The 15,990-nt window shown below is 46.2% G+C and overlaps 1 protein-coding gene across 1 annotated transcript in view; it reads left to right on the top strand.

Moving 5' to 3' along the window:
* The first annotated feature begins 4,802 nt into the window (after positions 1–4,802).
* Positions 4,803–15,990, top strand: part of LOC134348843 (myozenin-2) — a 45,305-nt gene continuing 34,117 nt past the window's right edge. The window contains exon 1 of the mRNA XM_063052622.1: positions 4,803–5,150. The gene's annotated coding sequence lies outside the window, so the exon portion shown is untranslated. The remainder of the gene's footprint in view (positions 5,151–15,990) is intronic.

Below are 15,990 nucleotides of genomic sequence, written 5' to 3'. Positions count from 1 at the left end.
ACACGAAAGAGTCTTTTTTCTGTTGAACAATATCAAAAAAGCCAAATTAAATCCACTATGATTCAATGTTGTAAAACAATAAAACATAAAATCTTCTGGGGGTGAGGGGATACTTTTTATAGGCACTGTAAGTAATAAATAAATAAAAGCAAGGCTTTAACGCTGAGGCTTTATAAGGCATTGGTCAGACCACATTTGGAGTACTGAGAGCAGTTTGTGCCACCTATCTAAGAAAAGATGTGCTGGAATTGGAAAGGGTTCAGAGGAAGTTCATGAGAATGATCCCATGATTAAAAGGATTAATATATGAGGAGCATTTGATGGCTCTGGGCCTGTACTCACTGGAGTTTAGAAGAATGAGTGAGGATCTTATTCAAACCTGTCAAATATTGAAAGGCCTCAGTAGAGTGGATGTGGAGAGGAACACAAGCCCAAAGCATGATTGATCCACCCCCATGCTTAACAGTTGGAGAGGTGTTCTTTTCATGAAATACTGCACCCTTTTTTCTCCAAACATACCTTTGCTCATTGTGGCCAAAAAGTTCTATTTTAACTTCATCAGTCCACAGACTTGTTTCCAAAATGCATCAGGCTTGTTTAGATGTTCCTTTGCAAACTTCTGATGCTGAATTTTGAGGTGAGGATGCAGGAAAGGTTTTCTTCTGATGACTCTTCCATGAAGGTCATATTTGTGCAGGTGTCGCTGCACAGTAGAACAGTGCACCACCACTCCAGAGTCTGCTAAATCTTCCTGAAGGTCTTTTGCAGTCAAACGGGGGTTTTGATTTGCCTTTCTAGCAATCCTACGAGCAGTTCTCTCGGAAAGTTTTCTTGGTCTTCCAGACCTCAACTTGACCTCCACCATTCCTATTAACAGCCATTTCTTAATTACATTATGGATTGAGGAAACAGCTACTTGAAAACGCTTTGCTATCTTCTTATAGCCTTCTCCTGCTTTGTGGGCATCATTTATTTTAATTTTCAGAGTGCTGGGCAGCTGCTTAGAGGAGCCCATGGCTGCTGATTGTTGGGACAAGGTTTGAGGAGTCAGGGTATTTATAAAGCTTTGAAATTTGCATCACCTGGCCTTTCCTAATGATGACTGTGAACAAGCCATAGCCCTAACAAGCTAATTAAGGTCTGAGACCTTGGTAAAAGTTATCTGAGAGATCAAATCTCTTGAGGTGCCCAAACTTTTGCATGATGCTCCTTTCTTTATTTTCACTCTAAAATTGTACAAAACAAAAATAATACACTAATCTTGCTTAAAATGTTGAAAAGAATGTTTCATCTTTAACCTTATGACTTTTGCAGATCAGTTCATCTTCTACTCATTTAAATATTCACAGTAACAGAAATTTTGACCGGGGTGTCCAAACTTTTGCATGCCCACTTTATACAGTCAAAAAAAGCAGAGTTTCTCCAGGGCCAAGGTACACACAGCATTTACAGCAGAAAAACATACTTACAAAAATATATTTTAAAAATAGTAAAATAGTCCAAACCTCTGAGTGTCATGGCCTGTACATTGATGGTGCATGGGATGCAGTCCTGGAGCCAGGTTTCTGCAAGAACAAGCACGCAACAGTTCCTCATCTCACACAAGTGCAGCTGCAGATGAAAGCAATCCAGCTTGTCTTCCGCCGAGTGAACACTGGAGGGGCCTGTCCCCAGCCCAGCACAGGATCCAGTGGCTCGCAGCCAGCTCTGGTATCTCCTTCCCGGTGGCTGCCGCAGACAACTCCAAGGCACAAGGGCCTGGTCCGTGCCACAACCGAGGCCAAGCGGTTCCCCCGCCGTCGGTCTCGTCAACAGATCAGTGAATCAACCTCACAATTTTGTACATTACAAATGTCTAACAGGGCTTTGCGATCACAACAAAAACGTTCAAGACAACCGCTCACACCATTTGTTGGAGCATGCAGCGCAGCATCCCCACGCATCACCGCTGACACCTTATAGACAACAGGTGCAGGAGTAGGCCATTCGGCCCTTCCAGCCAACACCGCCATTCACTGTGATCATGGCTGATCATCCACAATCAGTATCCAGTTCCTGCCTTCTCCCCATAACCTTTGATTCTGCTATCTTTAAGAGCTCTATCCATCTCTTTCTTGAAAGCATCCAGAGACTTGGCCTCCACAGCCTTCTGGGGCAGAGCATTCCGTACATCCACCACTCTCTAGGTGAAAAAGTTTTTCCTCAACTCCGTTCTAAATGGCCTACCCCTAATTCTTAAACTGTGGCCTCTGGTTCTGGACTCACCCATCAGCGGGAACATGCTTCCTGCCTCCAGTGTGTCCAATCCCTTAATAATCTTATATGTTTCAATAAGATCCCATCTCAGCTTTCCAAATTCCAGAGTATACAAGCCCAGTCGCTCCAATCTTTTGACATATGACAGTCCCGCCATCCCGGGAATTAACCTTGTGAACCTACGCTGCACTCCCTCAATAGCAAGAATGTCCTTCCTCAAATTTGGAGACCAAAACTGCACACAATACTCCAGGTGTGGTCTCACCAGGGCCCTGTACAGCTGCAGAAGGGCCTCTTTGCTCTTATAATCAATTCCCCTTGTTATGAAGGCCAGCATGCCATTAGCTTTCTTCACTGCCTGCTGTACTTGCATGCTTGCTTTCAGTGACTGATGTACAAGAACACCTAGGTCTCATTGTACTTCCCTTTTTCCTAACTTGACTCCATTTAGATAATAATCTGCCTTCCCATTCTTACCACCAAAGTGGATAACCTCACATTTATCCACATTAAACTGCATCTGCCATGCATCTGCCCACTCACCCAGCCTGTCCAAGTCATCCTTCATTCTCATATCATCCTCCTCACATTTCACACTGCCACCCAGCTTTGTGTCATCGGCAAATTTGCTAATGTTACTTTTAATCCCCTCATCTAAATCATTAATATATATTGTAAACAGCTGCAGTCCCAGCACTGAACCCTGCGGTACCCCACTGGTCACCGCCTGCCATTCCGAAAGGGACCCATTAATCTCTACTCTTTGTTTTCTGTCAGCCAGCCAATTTTCAATCCATGTCAGTACTCTGCCCCCAATACCATGTGCCCTAATTTTGCCCATTAATCTCCTCTGTGGGACTTTATCAAAGGCTTTCTGAAAGTCCAGGTACACTACAACCACTGGCTCTCCCTTGTCTACTTTCATATTTACATCCTCAAAAAATTCCAGAAGATTAGTCAAGCACGATTTCCCCTTTGTAAATCCATGCTGACTCGGACCAATCCTGTTACTGCTATCCAGATGTGTCGTAATTTAATCTTTTATAATTGACTCCAGCATCTTTCCCACCACCGACGTCAGGCTAACCGGTCTATAATTCCCTGTTTTCTCTCTTCCTCCCTTCTTGAAAAGAGGGACAACATTAGCCACCCTCCAATCCACAGGTACTGATCCTGAATCTATAGAACATTGGAAAATGATTACCAATGTGTCCACGATTTCTAAAGTACCCTGAGATGCAGACCATCAGGTCCCGGGGACTTATCAGCCTTCAGACCCAACAGCCTATCCATCACCATTTCTTGCCTAATATAAATTTCCTTCAATTCATCCGTTACCCTAGGTCCTTTGGCCACTATTACATCTGGGAGATTGTTTGTGTCTTCCCTAGTGAAGACAGATCCAAAGTACCTGTTCAACTCGTCTGCCATTTCCTTGTTCCCCATAATAAATTCACCCGCTTCTGTCTTCAAGGGCCCAATTTTGGTCTTAACTATTTTTTTCCTTTTCACATACCTAAAGAAGCTTTTACTATCCTCCTTTATATTCTTGGCTAGTTTACCTTCGTACCTCATTTTTTCTCCGTGTATTGCCTTTTTAGTTACCTTCTGTTGCTCTTTAAAAGTTTGCCAATCCTCCGGCTTCCCACTCGTCTTTGCTATGTTATACTTCTCTTTTATTTTTATACTGTCCATTACTTCCCTTGTCAGCCACGGCCTCCCCTTACTCCCCTTAGGATCTTTCTTCCTCTTTGGAACAAACTGATCCTGCACCTTCCGCATTATTCCCAGAAACACTTGCCATTGCTGTTCCACTGTCATCCCTGCCACGGTATTGTTCCATTGAACTTTGGCCAGCTCCTCCCTCATAACACCATAGTTCCCTTTGTTCAACTGTAATACTGACACTTCCGAGTTTCCCTTCTCCCTCTCAAATTGTAGATTAAAACTTATCATATTATGGTCACTACCTCCTAATGGCTCCTTTACCTCGAGGTCCCTGATCAAATCCAGTTCATTGCACAACACTAAACCTAGAATTGCCTTCTCTCTGGTAGGCTCCAGTACAAGCTGTTCTAAGAATCCATCTCGGAGGGAATCCACAAACTCCCTTTCTTGGGGTCCAGCACCAACCTGATTCCTCCAGTCTACCTGCATGTTGAAGTCCCCCATAACATTGTAGCGTTACCTTTGCGACATGCCAATTTTAACTCTTGATTCAACTTACACCCTACATCCAGACTACTGTTTGGGGGCCTTCTTCCCCGGGTGGCTGAAACAGGCTGTAAACGGTGCCCAGCAAGTCCAGCTCTGCTGCAATGAGCAACTGGCTCGTGGAGTAGGTCTGCCGTACTTGATCAGCGGCAGTGTCTAACAATCGTAAAAAAAAATGTAAAGGATGAACAATTACACTTTGGTTCAACGCAGGGACACCTCTGCATTCGAGCACGGCGCCATCTTACTGGCACAGGAAGTACCTAATAAAGTGGCCACTGCGTGTCTCTCTGTAATCGATTTATTTTGTATATTCATACGTGTGATGTAATGGGCCCTCACTGATCCTTCCCGGGCTTTTAAGGCTATGGCCTCAGCCGTTCTTTCCCCTCTGTCAGTTTTACTCGCTGTTAACTCAAAGCACCAGACAGCTGCGTGCACACATCGCAGGCGAGAGGCGACAAAGATGTCTTGAACTAAATATATGACTGATGTAGGATGCACAAGAACTTGGAATCGATTAGACCCGCTTCTGGGACTGGGAGAGTCTGAGAGAGGGCAATTAGGACCCACACACATTTCACCGTCTCTGTGGGAACAGGCTGGTTTCTGAACGCAAGTTAGAAGGCAACGTAAAGAAAGTTGTTAAAAAGTGGGATTTACCAAAGACCAAAGCTCAGGTAAGAGATGGAAAACTTTTAACTCTTTTGCTCAGGCTGCACAGAATCTAGAGGAGCAGAGGAACACAGGGGAAAGAACAATTAATTTTTCTAGGAAAGAGATGAACACTTTTGATAGGGCAGGGAATAACTCTCTTTAGTTACATATCGCTATTTATTGTGTTTGTGTTAATAGTTCACAAAATAAAATTATTTCCTCTGCCTTTTGATCCTGATGTGAGGATTGTGCAGTGGCTTCATGCACTGGTACTGAAATTGGTTTATTATTGTCAGGTACACAGGTGTACAAAATTCTGAGGGGTATTGATAGGGCAAATGCAAGCAGACTTTCCCACTGAGGTTGGGTGAGATGAGAACTGCAGGTCATGGGTTATGGGTGAAAGGTGAAATGTTTAGGGAACATGAGGGGAAATTCTTCACTCCGAGTTTGGTGCGAGTGTGGAATGAGCTGCCAGCACAAGTGATGGATGTGGATTCGATGTTAACATTTGAGAGAAATTTGGATAGGTACACTGATGGGAGGGGTATGGTCCAGGTGCAGGTCGACGGAACCAGATTAATAGTTCGCCATGGACTAGATGGGCTGAAGGGCCTGTTTCTGTGCTGTAGGGCTCTATCGCTCTGTGACCCTATGTAAGAAAGAAAAAATATTCAAAGGGGAGGGTGAGGTAACCGTGACTGACAAGGGAAGTCAAAGACAGCATAAAAGCAAAGGAGAGGGCATATAACATCTCAAAAATTAGTGGGAAGTTAGAGCATTGGAAGCTTTTAAAGACCAACAGAAGGCAACTAAAAAAGTCATAGGGACAGAAAAGATGAAATATGAAGGTAAGCTAGCCAGCAATATAAAAGAGGATGCCAAAAGTTTTTATAGATATATAAAGAGTAAAAAAAGAGGCAAGAGTAGATATCGGACTGCTAGAAAATGACGCTGGAGAGGTAGTAATGAGGGCCAAAGAAATGGTGGCGAACTTATTAAGTATTTAGCATCAGTCTTCATTGTGGAAGGTACTTGCAGTATGCCATAAATTTGAGAGTGTCAGAGGGCAGTAGTGAGTGCAGTGGCTATTACGAGGGAGAAGGTGCTTGGGAAACCGAAAAGTCTGGAGGTGGATAAGTCACCTGGACCAGATGGACTACACCCCAGGGTTCTGAAAGAGGTGGCTGAAGAGATTGTGGAGGCATTAGCAATGATCTTTCAGGAATCACTAGATTCTGAAATGGTTCCAGAGGACTGGAAAATTGCAAATGTCACTTCACTCTTTAAGAAGGGAGGGAGGGAGGGAGGGAGGCAGAAGAAAGGAAACTACAAGTCAGTTGCTCAGGTTCCCTCTCACATTCCAAAGACAAATGGGGTTAGAAGGTTAATTGGTCACATGGGTGTAATTGGCTCTTTGGGCGCTACTGTGCTGTATCTCTAGAACATATACTTATGTGTAGCCCCACTGCCTGCACCTGACCCATATCTTGCTAAACCTTTCCAATCCACTTACTGTATCTGCCTGTCGGATCTGGAGATCTTGTGATGCAGGGGTTCTTCAGAAGTCAAGAATGAAGCATAAACCTTGCTGGTTATGACCATTGTCACAAGTGTAATAGGGTCACAAAGTCATAGAGCAGAGAAGCAGGACCTTTGGCCCATCTAGTCTATGCTGAAATACTACTTTGCCTCGTCCCATTGACCAGACCCATGCCACAGCTCTCCATACCTAACCAAATTTCTCTTAAATGTTGAAATCGACCCCAGATCCACCACTTCTGCAGGTCGTTCCACACTCTGTTCCTCGTGAGCATTTCACCTTTCACCCTTAACCCATGACCTCTAGTTCTGATCTCAGCCAACCTCAGCGGAAAAAGCCTGCTTACATCTACCCTCATACACTGTGATATAGGAACAGAGAACAAATAAAGAAAAAGACAGGTAACAAAGAAGCAGTGGTAGTCCCATACTAGAAAGCTAGCTCAGATTAGACAGATAACAAGCCATTCCAGTGATAACAATTAACCCAAGAGATAGCCAGATTCAGTGATGTGACCCCTGCTGCGGACAAACTTCTCGAAAAATTGTTGGTTGTTCAACGTAAACAATGATGACAGAACTATGCAGGAGAGTTTTTAAAACGGAAAAGCTTTGCACTGGGGCGGTTCCACTCTCTCGACCCCGGAAGTGCGGGTCCAGTGGTTTGAACAAGCATCACAAACTGGGATCAGATCATTACACAGTGCATTGAGGTAGAACAAGGGGAAACAATAACAGAATGCAGAATCAAGTGTCGCAGTTACAGAGAGAGTGCAGTGCAGGCGGACAATAAGGTGCAAGGTCATAACGAGGTAGATTGTGAGATCAAGAATCCGTCACATGTATCAAAATACAGTGAAACACTTGGTGATAGTAGGTGATTCTAACTTTCCACATAGTCACTGGGACTCGCACTGTAAAAGGGCTGGATGGAAAAGAGTTTGTCAAATGTGCTCAGGAAAGTTTCCTCAATCAGCACATACAACAGAAAATCTGCAGATGCTGGAAATCCGAGCAACACACAAAATGCTGGAGGAACTCAGCAGGCCGGGCAGAATCTCTGCAAAAAAAGTACAGTCGACGTTTCGGGCCGAAACCCTTCGGCAGGACATTGAAGTCCCAACTAGAGAGAGAGCGAAACTGGATCTCCTGTTAGGGAGTGAGACGGGACAGGTGACAGAAGTTTGGAAAGGGGAACTCTTTGCACCTAGTGATCATAATTCCACTAGTTTCAAAGTAATTATGGAAAAGGATAGGTCAGGGCCTCCATTTGAGATTCTAACTTGGAGAAAGGCCAATTTTGATGGCGTCAGAAAGGATCTGGCAAGTGTGGCTTGGGATAAGTTGTTTTCTGGTGAAGGTGTGAGTGGGAGGCCTTCAAAAGTGACATTTTGAGAATACAGAGTTTGTACCGTATGTTCGTATCAGAATAAAAAGCAAAGACTGTGCAATTCTGGTCACCTACTTACAGGAAAAAAGTCAATAAGATTGAAAGAGTACAGAGAAAATTTACAAAGTTGTTGCCAGGACTTGAGAACCTGAGTTAAAGGGAAAGATTGAATTGGTTAGGACTTTGTTCCCTGGAGTGTAGGAAAATGAGGAGCGATTTGATAGAGGTATACAAAATTATGAGGGGTATAGATAGGGTAGACTTTTTCCCTTGAGGTTTGGAGAGACTAGATCTAGAGGTCATGGGTTAAGAGTGAAAGGTGAAATGTTTAAAGTGAACATGAGGGGGAACCTCTTCACTCAGAGGGTGGTGAGGGTGTGGAACGAGCTGTCAATGGAGGTAGTGGATGTGGGTTTGATTTCAACACTTAAGAGAAAATTGGATAGATACATGGATGGGAAGGGTATGGAGGACTATGGTTCAAGTATAGGTCATTGGAACTAGGCAGATTAATGGTCTGGCACCGACTAGATGGGCTGTTTCTGGCCTGTAGAATTCAATGACTCTATGACTCTACAGGATCAGCTATACTGCAATTACTAAAAGTTTCACTGAACTATTAATTGTATAGTGAACTGAGCAGCAGTGAACCATCTGATTGACCTATCAGAGTTCTCTTTGGGAACTCGTTGACTTGATCAGCGTTTCTGATCTGGCTATTGTTCACGATTGCACTTAATAAAAAAAATGTGATTATATAAAAATACCAGCGAGCATAGAAAAAGATTAAAATATAACAATTTTACACTCTTTTCCAACACGTATATCACTTCTTCTGGCAGGTCATTCCATAAACCCACAACTCTCTGAGTAGCAAACAGGTCCTCTTTAAATGCAGGCAACACAAGAGGCTGCAGATGCTGGTGCCTGGGGCATCAAACAATCTACTCAGCGGGTCGAGCAGCTTTTCTGGGTGGAAAGGAATTGTCCATGTTTGGGTTAACTATTCCTCTTTACATCTCTATAAAACCCTGGTTATACCGGACTTGGAGTAGTGAGTTCGGTTCTGGTCACCTCATTACAGGAAGGATGTGGGAGCTTTAGAGAGGGTGCAGAGGAGGTTCACCAGGGTGCTGCCTGGATTAGAGAGGATGTCTTATGAGGAGAGGTTGCGCGAGCTGGGGTTTTCTCTTTAGAGTGAAGGAGGATGAGAGGTGACTTGATAGAGGTTTACAAGATGATGAGGCATAGATCGAGTTACAATGTAGGGAAGTGTATGGTTATGCTCTTTGGCAGAAGAAATAAACGGGCAGACTATTATTTAATTAGGGAGAGAATTCAAAGTTCGGAGATGCAACGGAACTTGGGAGTCCTCGTACAGGATACCCTTAAGGTTAACCTCCAGGTTGAGTCGGTGGTGAAGAAGGCAAATGCAATGTTGGCATTCATTTCTAGAGGAATAGAGTATAGGAGCAGAGATGTGATGTTGAGGCTCTATAAGATGCTGGTGAGACCTCACTTGGAGTACTGTGGGCAGTTTTGGGCTCCTTAATTAAGAAAGGATGTGCTGACATTGGAGAGGGTACAGAGAAGATTCACTAGAATGATTCCGGGAATGAGAGGGTTAACATATGAGGAACGTTTGTCCGCTCTTGGACTGTATTCCTTGGAGTTTAGAAGAATGAGGGGAGACCTCATAGAAACATTTCGAATGTTGAAAGGCATGGACAGAGTGGATGTGGCAAAGTTGTTTCTCATGATGGGGGAGTCTAGTATGAGAGGGCATGACTTAAGGATTAAAGGGCGCCCATTCAGAACAGAAATGCAAAGAAATTTTTTTAGCCAGAGGGTGGTGAATCTATGGAATTTGTTGCCACAGGCAGCAGTGGAGGCCAAGTCACTGAGTGTATTTAAGGCAGAGATTGATAGGTATCTGAGTAGCCAGGGCATCAAGGGTTATGGTGAGAAGGCAGGGGAGTGGGACGAAATGGGAGAATGGATCAGCTCATGATAAAATGGCGGAACAGACTCAATGGGCTGAATGGCCGATTTCTGCTCCTTTGTCTTATGGTCTTATGGAGTTGACAGCCAGAGATGGCTAATAAATGGGGGACATATTTCTAAGATGTTGGAGGAAAGTATAGGGGAAAGTCAGAGAAGATCTTTACACAGTGAGTGGGAATCCTGTGTGCATTCACCGTGTTGGTGCCCCTAGAAGAACAGTGGTTTCTCAGCCAATGTTTATTCCTCAGTTGACATGCCAAGTGCCACGTCTCCACTGACGTGACAAGGACAGCAAGATGGCACAGTGCATAGATCCACTTCCTCACTGCTCTAGAGCCCCAGGTTTGATCCTGACCACTGCACTGTCTGTGTGGAGGTTGAACATTCTCCCAGAAATGCATGCTTTCCCCCAGATGCTCAGGTTTCTTCGCATAACCCAGAAACACGTGGGTCTCCAAGCAGACACTATCAGCATTGATTTTTCTAACTCCAGGTAACCATGCTGCTCTGTCCCCTTATCCCACTGACTCCCATCACCTCTCCTCTTTCCCCCTCTGCCCTCTTAATCTCCTCATCACCCACATTTCTCCCGCTGGATCCTCTCTCCAACTCCCTCCCTCTTTTCCACGGTCCATCCTCTCCTGTCAAATTCCAACTTCTTCTGCTCTTTTTCATGTCCATCTATAACTTCCTAGCCTCTTACACCATTCCCACTCTCCCCCTCCCTCACTTGGATCCACCTATCACCTGCCAGCCTCCGCTACACCTTTCCCCCTCACCACCAGCAGTCAACCAGAATTGGCCGCCATTATTCCCACTCTTTGCCTTCTGCCAATCAGCCAATGCCCTGTCCATGCTAGTATCTTTCCTATCATACCATGGGCACTTATTTTGTGAAGCAGCATCATGTGTGGCAGCTTGTCAAAGGCCTTCTGAAAATCCAAGTAAACAACATTCACCAATTTCCTTTTGTCTATCCTGTCTTATTTTCCTCAAAGCATTCCAACAGATCTGTCAGGCAAGATTTCTCCTTAAGAAAACCATGCTGACCCAGCCTATTTTTCCACGTGCCTTCAAGTGCAATGAAACCTCATCCTTAATAATGGTCTCCAACATTTTCTCAACCACTGAAGTCAGGCTAACTGACCTGTAATTTATTTTCTTCTGCCTCTCTCCCTTCTTAAAGAGTGGAAAGACATTTGTGATTTACCAGTCCACTGGAACCATGACAGAATCTAGTTATTCTTGGAAGATCACTACTGAAGCGTGTTCTGATGAAGGGTCTCGACCTGAGATGTCATCTGTTCATTTCTCTCCGTAGATATTGCCTGATCTGCTAGTTTTTCCACCATTTTCTATGTGTTGTATCCAGATAAGCTGCTTTCTATAGTCCATCAATAAAAATTGATAAGGGTCAAGAGGTCATGCCAAATTCTTTTGGCCTCCTGAGGAAATAGAGACATTGATGACCTTTATTGGCCATGACATCATCTTGGTTCCACCTGTTTGTTGATGTCACTACTAGGGCCTTGAAGTTCTGGCTAGCACACATAGTGCAGCAGTTAGCATAATGCTTTACAGTTGGGGTGTTAGGGAGGGCTAGCACCTCTGGTGAAGGGGCTTGTCGTGTCCAGTCTGGGGCAGCTCACTCACCTTTGGGCACTCACTGGGCACTCAATGCTCATTTGCGGTTCCAAGTAGCTGTTTGCATGCAACTTTGGCCACACCCCGGTGTACCACTTGGACAGGTGGGATAAACCAGGAGAGGGTAGCTGGTGGGCCTCAAACCCCCGTGAGATAGAGACAACCTGTTCTAGCTCCGGCTGGCTGGGAGATGAGAGCCACGGTGACATCTGATGGCCAGGGATGCCATACTGCAATGTTGCGTGGAGAGTGAAGGCAATAATGAGGCACAGAAGTCACAGTCGTCCACTGCAACCATGGAGGACTCCATTCGTACCACTGCACCTGGGCATCTGATTGCCCCAGTGCACTACGTCGAAAGCTCTCCTGCACACGGTTCCTGTCATCATCGGACACAATAGAGAACCACCAATATTACAACCCCAACGATCGGGGTTAATTCCTGCTGCTGTATGTAAGAGGTTGAATGTTCTGCCCATGACCACGTGGGTTTCCTCCAGGTGCTCCAGTTTCCTCCCACATTTCAAAGACGTGCGGGTTGGGTTAGTGAGTGCTGGACATGCCACGTTGTCAGAAACATGGCGACATTTGCAGGCTGCCCCAACATAATCCTCGGACTGTGTTGGTCGTGGATGCAAACAGTACATTTCACTTTGTGTTTCGATGTTTCAATGTAGATGTGACAGTCTTAATCATAAGCTTAATCTGAGGAAAATGACCCCTCATCCTCAGCACCATATTACAGGCACATTAATGCAAATGTCCAATCAGCCAATCATGAAGCAGCAACTCAATGCATAAAAGCACGCAGGCATGGTCAAGAGGTTCAGCCATTAGTTAGAATAACATCAGAAGGCTGAAGAAATGTGATCTAAGTGACTCTGACTGTGGAATGATTGTTGGTGCCAGATGGGGAGGTTTGAGTATCTCAGAATCTGCTGATCTCCTGGAATTTACGTGTATAACAGTTCCTAGAACTTACAGAGAATGGTGCGGAATACATAAAAAATATGCAGTGAGCGGCAGTTGTGTGGGGGGAAATCGTCTTGTTAACGAGAGAGGTCAGAGGAGAATGGCCAGACTGGTTCAAGCTGACAGGAAGGTGACAGTAATTCAAATAACCACACATTACAACAGTGCTGCGCAGAAGAGCATCTCGGAACGCCCATGTTGAAACTTGAAGCGGATGGGCTACAGCAGCAGAAGATCACAGAATCAAGTCATAGAAAATCACAGCACAGGAACTGGCTATTTGGCCCTTCTAGTTAATGCTGAACTATTTAAAGTGCCTAGTCCCATCAACCTGCACTGGGCCCATAGCCCCCCATACCCTTCCCATCCATGTACCCATCCAAATTTCAGTTAAACACTGAAATCAAGCTCACACCCATCACTTCCACTGGCCGCTCGTTCCACACTCTGAGTGAAGAAATTCCCCCTCAGGTTCCCCTTAAATATTTCACCCTTCACCCTTAACCAATGACCTCTAGATGCAGGCTCACCCAACCCTAATAGAAAATTCCTGCTTGCATTTTTTTTGGTGTGCCATACTCTGCCAGAGCCTCGGCAAACACTTTTTCACGTGGTTGTCTTGGAGGAAAGAACCTGTGAGTGATCTCACAGCACAGTTTTTTTTTTCACGAGGCCGAGTTTCGAGCTCGACACTCAACCCAGCACGGATGGAAAGCGTGCCCGGGAGCGAACTCGGGAACCTTCGCTGCGGAGTCCGGCGCTGATGTCACTGCGCCACCAGCCGGCTGGCATTTACCCTGTCGATACTCCTCATGATGAGCACACGCTCGGTGGCCATTTTGTGAGGTAAAGAGGTACTGGCCACTGAGTGTTTACCGTATGTGCACCGCCAACACACAAAGTCAACAGGGAGCTCCTTTGTGCTGCCGACATTGAGAGGAAGCTGGTTGTGACTAGATTCTCGATCTCCTCCCCACCGCAGTCCCTCTATTTGTTCCATTCTATTTGAGAGTGTAAAGTTGAGAAGATAAATATTCCATGCCAGCCGTGGCGACAATGATGACTGACTGGCCTGATTTATCGCCGCCTTCCAGTTCCCAATTTACTTAGTGCTTACATGGGGGAATGTGATCTGCCTCACAGGGACGGTACGAGTAACTGCTACACCACTGTACTCACATCTTAGAGTGAGAGGATCAGAGAGTCAGACACCACAGAAACAGGCCCTTCGCCCATCAAGTATCTACTGACCAGCAGCAACTTTCACAAAATGCTGGAGGAACTCAGCAGGTCAGGCAGCATCCATGGAGATGAATAATCAGTCAGCATATCAGGCCGAGAGTCTTCATCAGGACTGGAAAGGAAGGGGGAAGGAGCCAGAAAAAGAAGGTGGGAGGGGGGATGAAGTGAGACACTGGGAGGTGATAGGTGAGACCAGGTGAGGGGGAAGGTGGGTGGGTGGGAGGGGGGATGAAGTGAGACACTGGGAGGTGATAGGTGAGACCAGGTGAGGGGGAAGGTGGGTGGGTGGGGAGGGGGATGAAGTGAGACACTGGGAGGTGATAGGTGAGACCAGGTGAGGGGGAAGGTGGGTGGGTGGGGGAGGGGGGATGAAGTGAGACACTGGGAGGTGATAGGTGAGACCAGGTGAGGGGGAAGGTGGGTGGGTGGGGAGGGGGATGAAGTGAGACACTGGGAGGTGATAGGTGAGACCAGGTGAGGGGGAAGGTGGGTGGGTGGGGAGGGGGGGATGAAGTGAGACACTGGGAGGTGATAGGTGAGACCAGGTGAGGGGGAAGGTGGGTGGGTGGGGGAGGGGGGATGAAATGAGACACTGGGAGGTGATAGGTGAGACCAGGTGAGGGGGAAGGTGGGTGGGTGGGGGAGGGGGATGAAGTGAGACATTGGGAGGTGATAGGTGAGACCAGGTGAGGGGGAAGGTGGGTGGGTGGGGGAGGGGGATGAAGTGAGACACTGGGAGGTGATAGGTGAGACCAGGTGAGGGGGAAGGTGGGTGGGTAGGGGAGGGGGATGAAGTGAGACACTGGGAGGTGATAGGTGAGACCAGGTGAGGGGGAAGGTGGGTGGGTGGGGGAGGGGGATGAAGTGAGACACTGGGAGGTGATAGGTGAGACCAGGTGAGGGGGAAGGTGGGTGGGTGGGGGAGGGGGATGAAGTGTGAAGCTGGGAGGGGACAGGTGGAAAAGGTAAAAGGCAGGAATGGAGAGGAGAGTAGATCATGGGTGAAAGTGGTGGGGAACCGGGGGAAGTGATAGGTCGAAGAGGAGAGATATAGAAAGTGCCAGAGTGGGGAATGGAGAAAGAGGGAAGGGGGAGCGGGAAAAATTATCGGAAGTTAGAGAAATCGGTTTTTGCCCAGCAAGTATTTTTGCCCTGACAGTCTATATCAGTACAGCTCCTGAGTGTGATAAGATGGACGACTGATTTCACAATCTGCGTCGTTACGGTTTTGTACCTCACTGTCTGCCTGCACTGCACTCTCTCTGTAACTGTAACACTTTATTCTGCATTCTGTTATTGTTTTACCTTGTTCTACCTCAATGCCTGAGTCTGAGGCCTCTGTCGGTCAGTCAACCATTGATGTTGTGTCCTAGCTGTCTAGACACGCCAGCCAGGGCAGTACGATATGGAGAGCGAGCTGTTACCCGTGTAGCCATCTCCCCCTCTTCACACATCTGATGATCCCAAAGGAACGGCAGAGACCCAGCAGCCTCGCACTGTGTAATGAAATCATCTGTAGGGCTGACATGCAAAACAAAGCTTTTTACAGTACCTCAGTACACATGACAATAATAAACCGTTATCACAACATCAGGGTAGTAAACAGAAAACAGAATGCAGTTACCTTCACAGAGAAAGTGCAACGCAGGCAGACAAGCAGAATTCAAATGTGACGATGAAGTGGGCAGGGAGATCGAGGTCAGTGTTTAGAGTATCAAGTGTCTGGTCAACAGTCTGATAACAGTGAGATAGAACTGGAATTCCAGCCTAAGGCCATGCTAACCTCAGTGCTGCCATTGGGAAGGACGAACAGGAGCCTTTAGATCTCACACTACCAGGTTCAGGAACTGTTATTATCCTTCAACCATCGAGTTCCTGAACTCATCTCAACACTAAACTGAATCAGTTATAATGATCGAGCCTGGGCCCAAAACATCGGCCTCAGAAGGGGTGAGATGAGGGAACACACACCAGTTCTCATCGGTAATGGGGAGGGTGAGATGAGGGAACACACACCAGTCCTCATCGGTAATGGGGAGGGTGAGATGAGGGAGCACACACCAGTTCTC

Source organism: Mobula hypostoma, chromosome 7 (assembly GCF_963921235.1).
Source record: "Mobula hypostoma chromosome 7, sMobHyp1.1, whole genome shotgun sequence".
Lineage (NCBI taxonomy): Eukaryota > Metazoa > Chordata > Chondrichthyes > Myliobatiformes > Myliobatidae > Mobula > Mobula hypostoma.
Note: the sequence above shows the minus strand (reverse complement) of the source record. Positions and strands in the feature narration are given on the sequence as shown.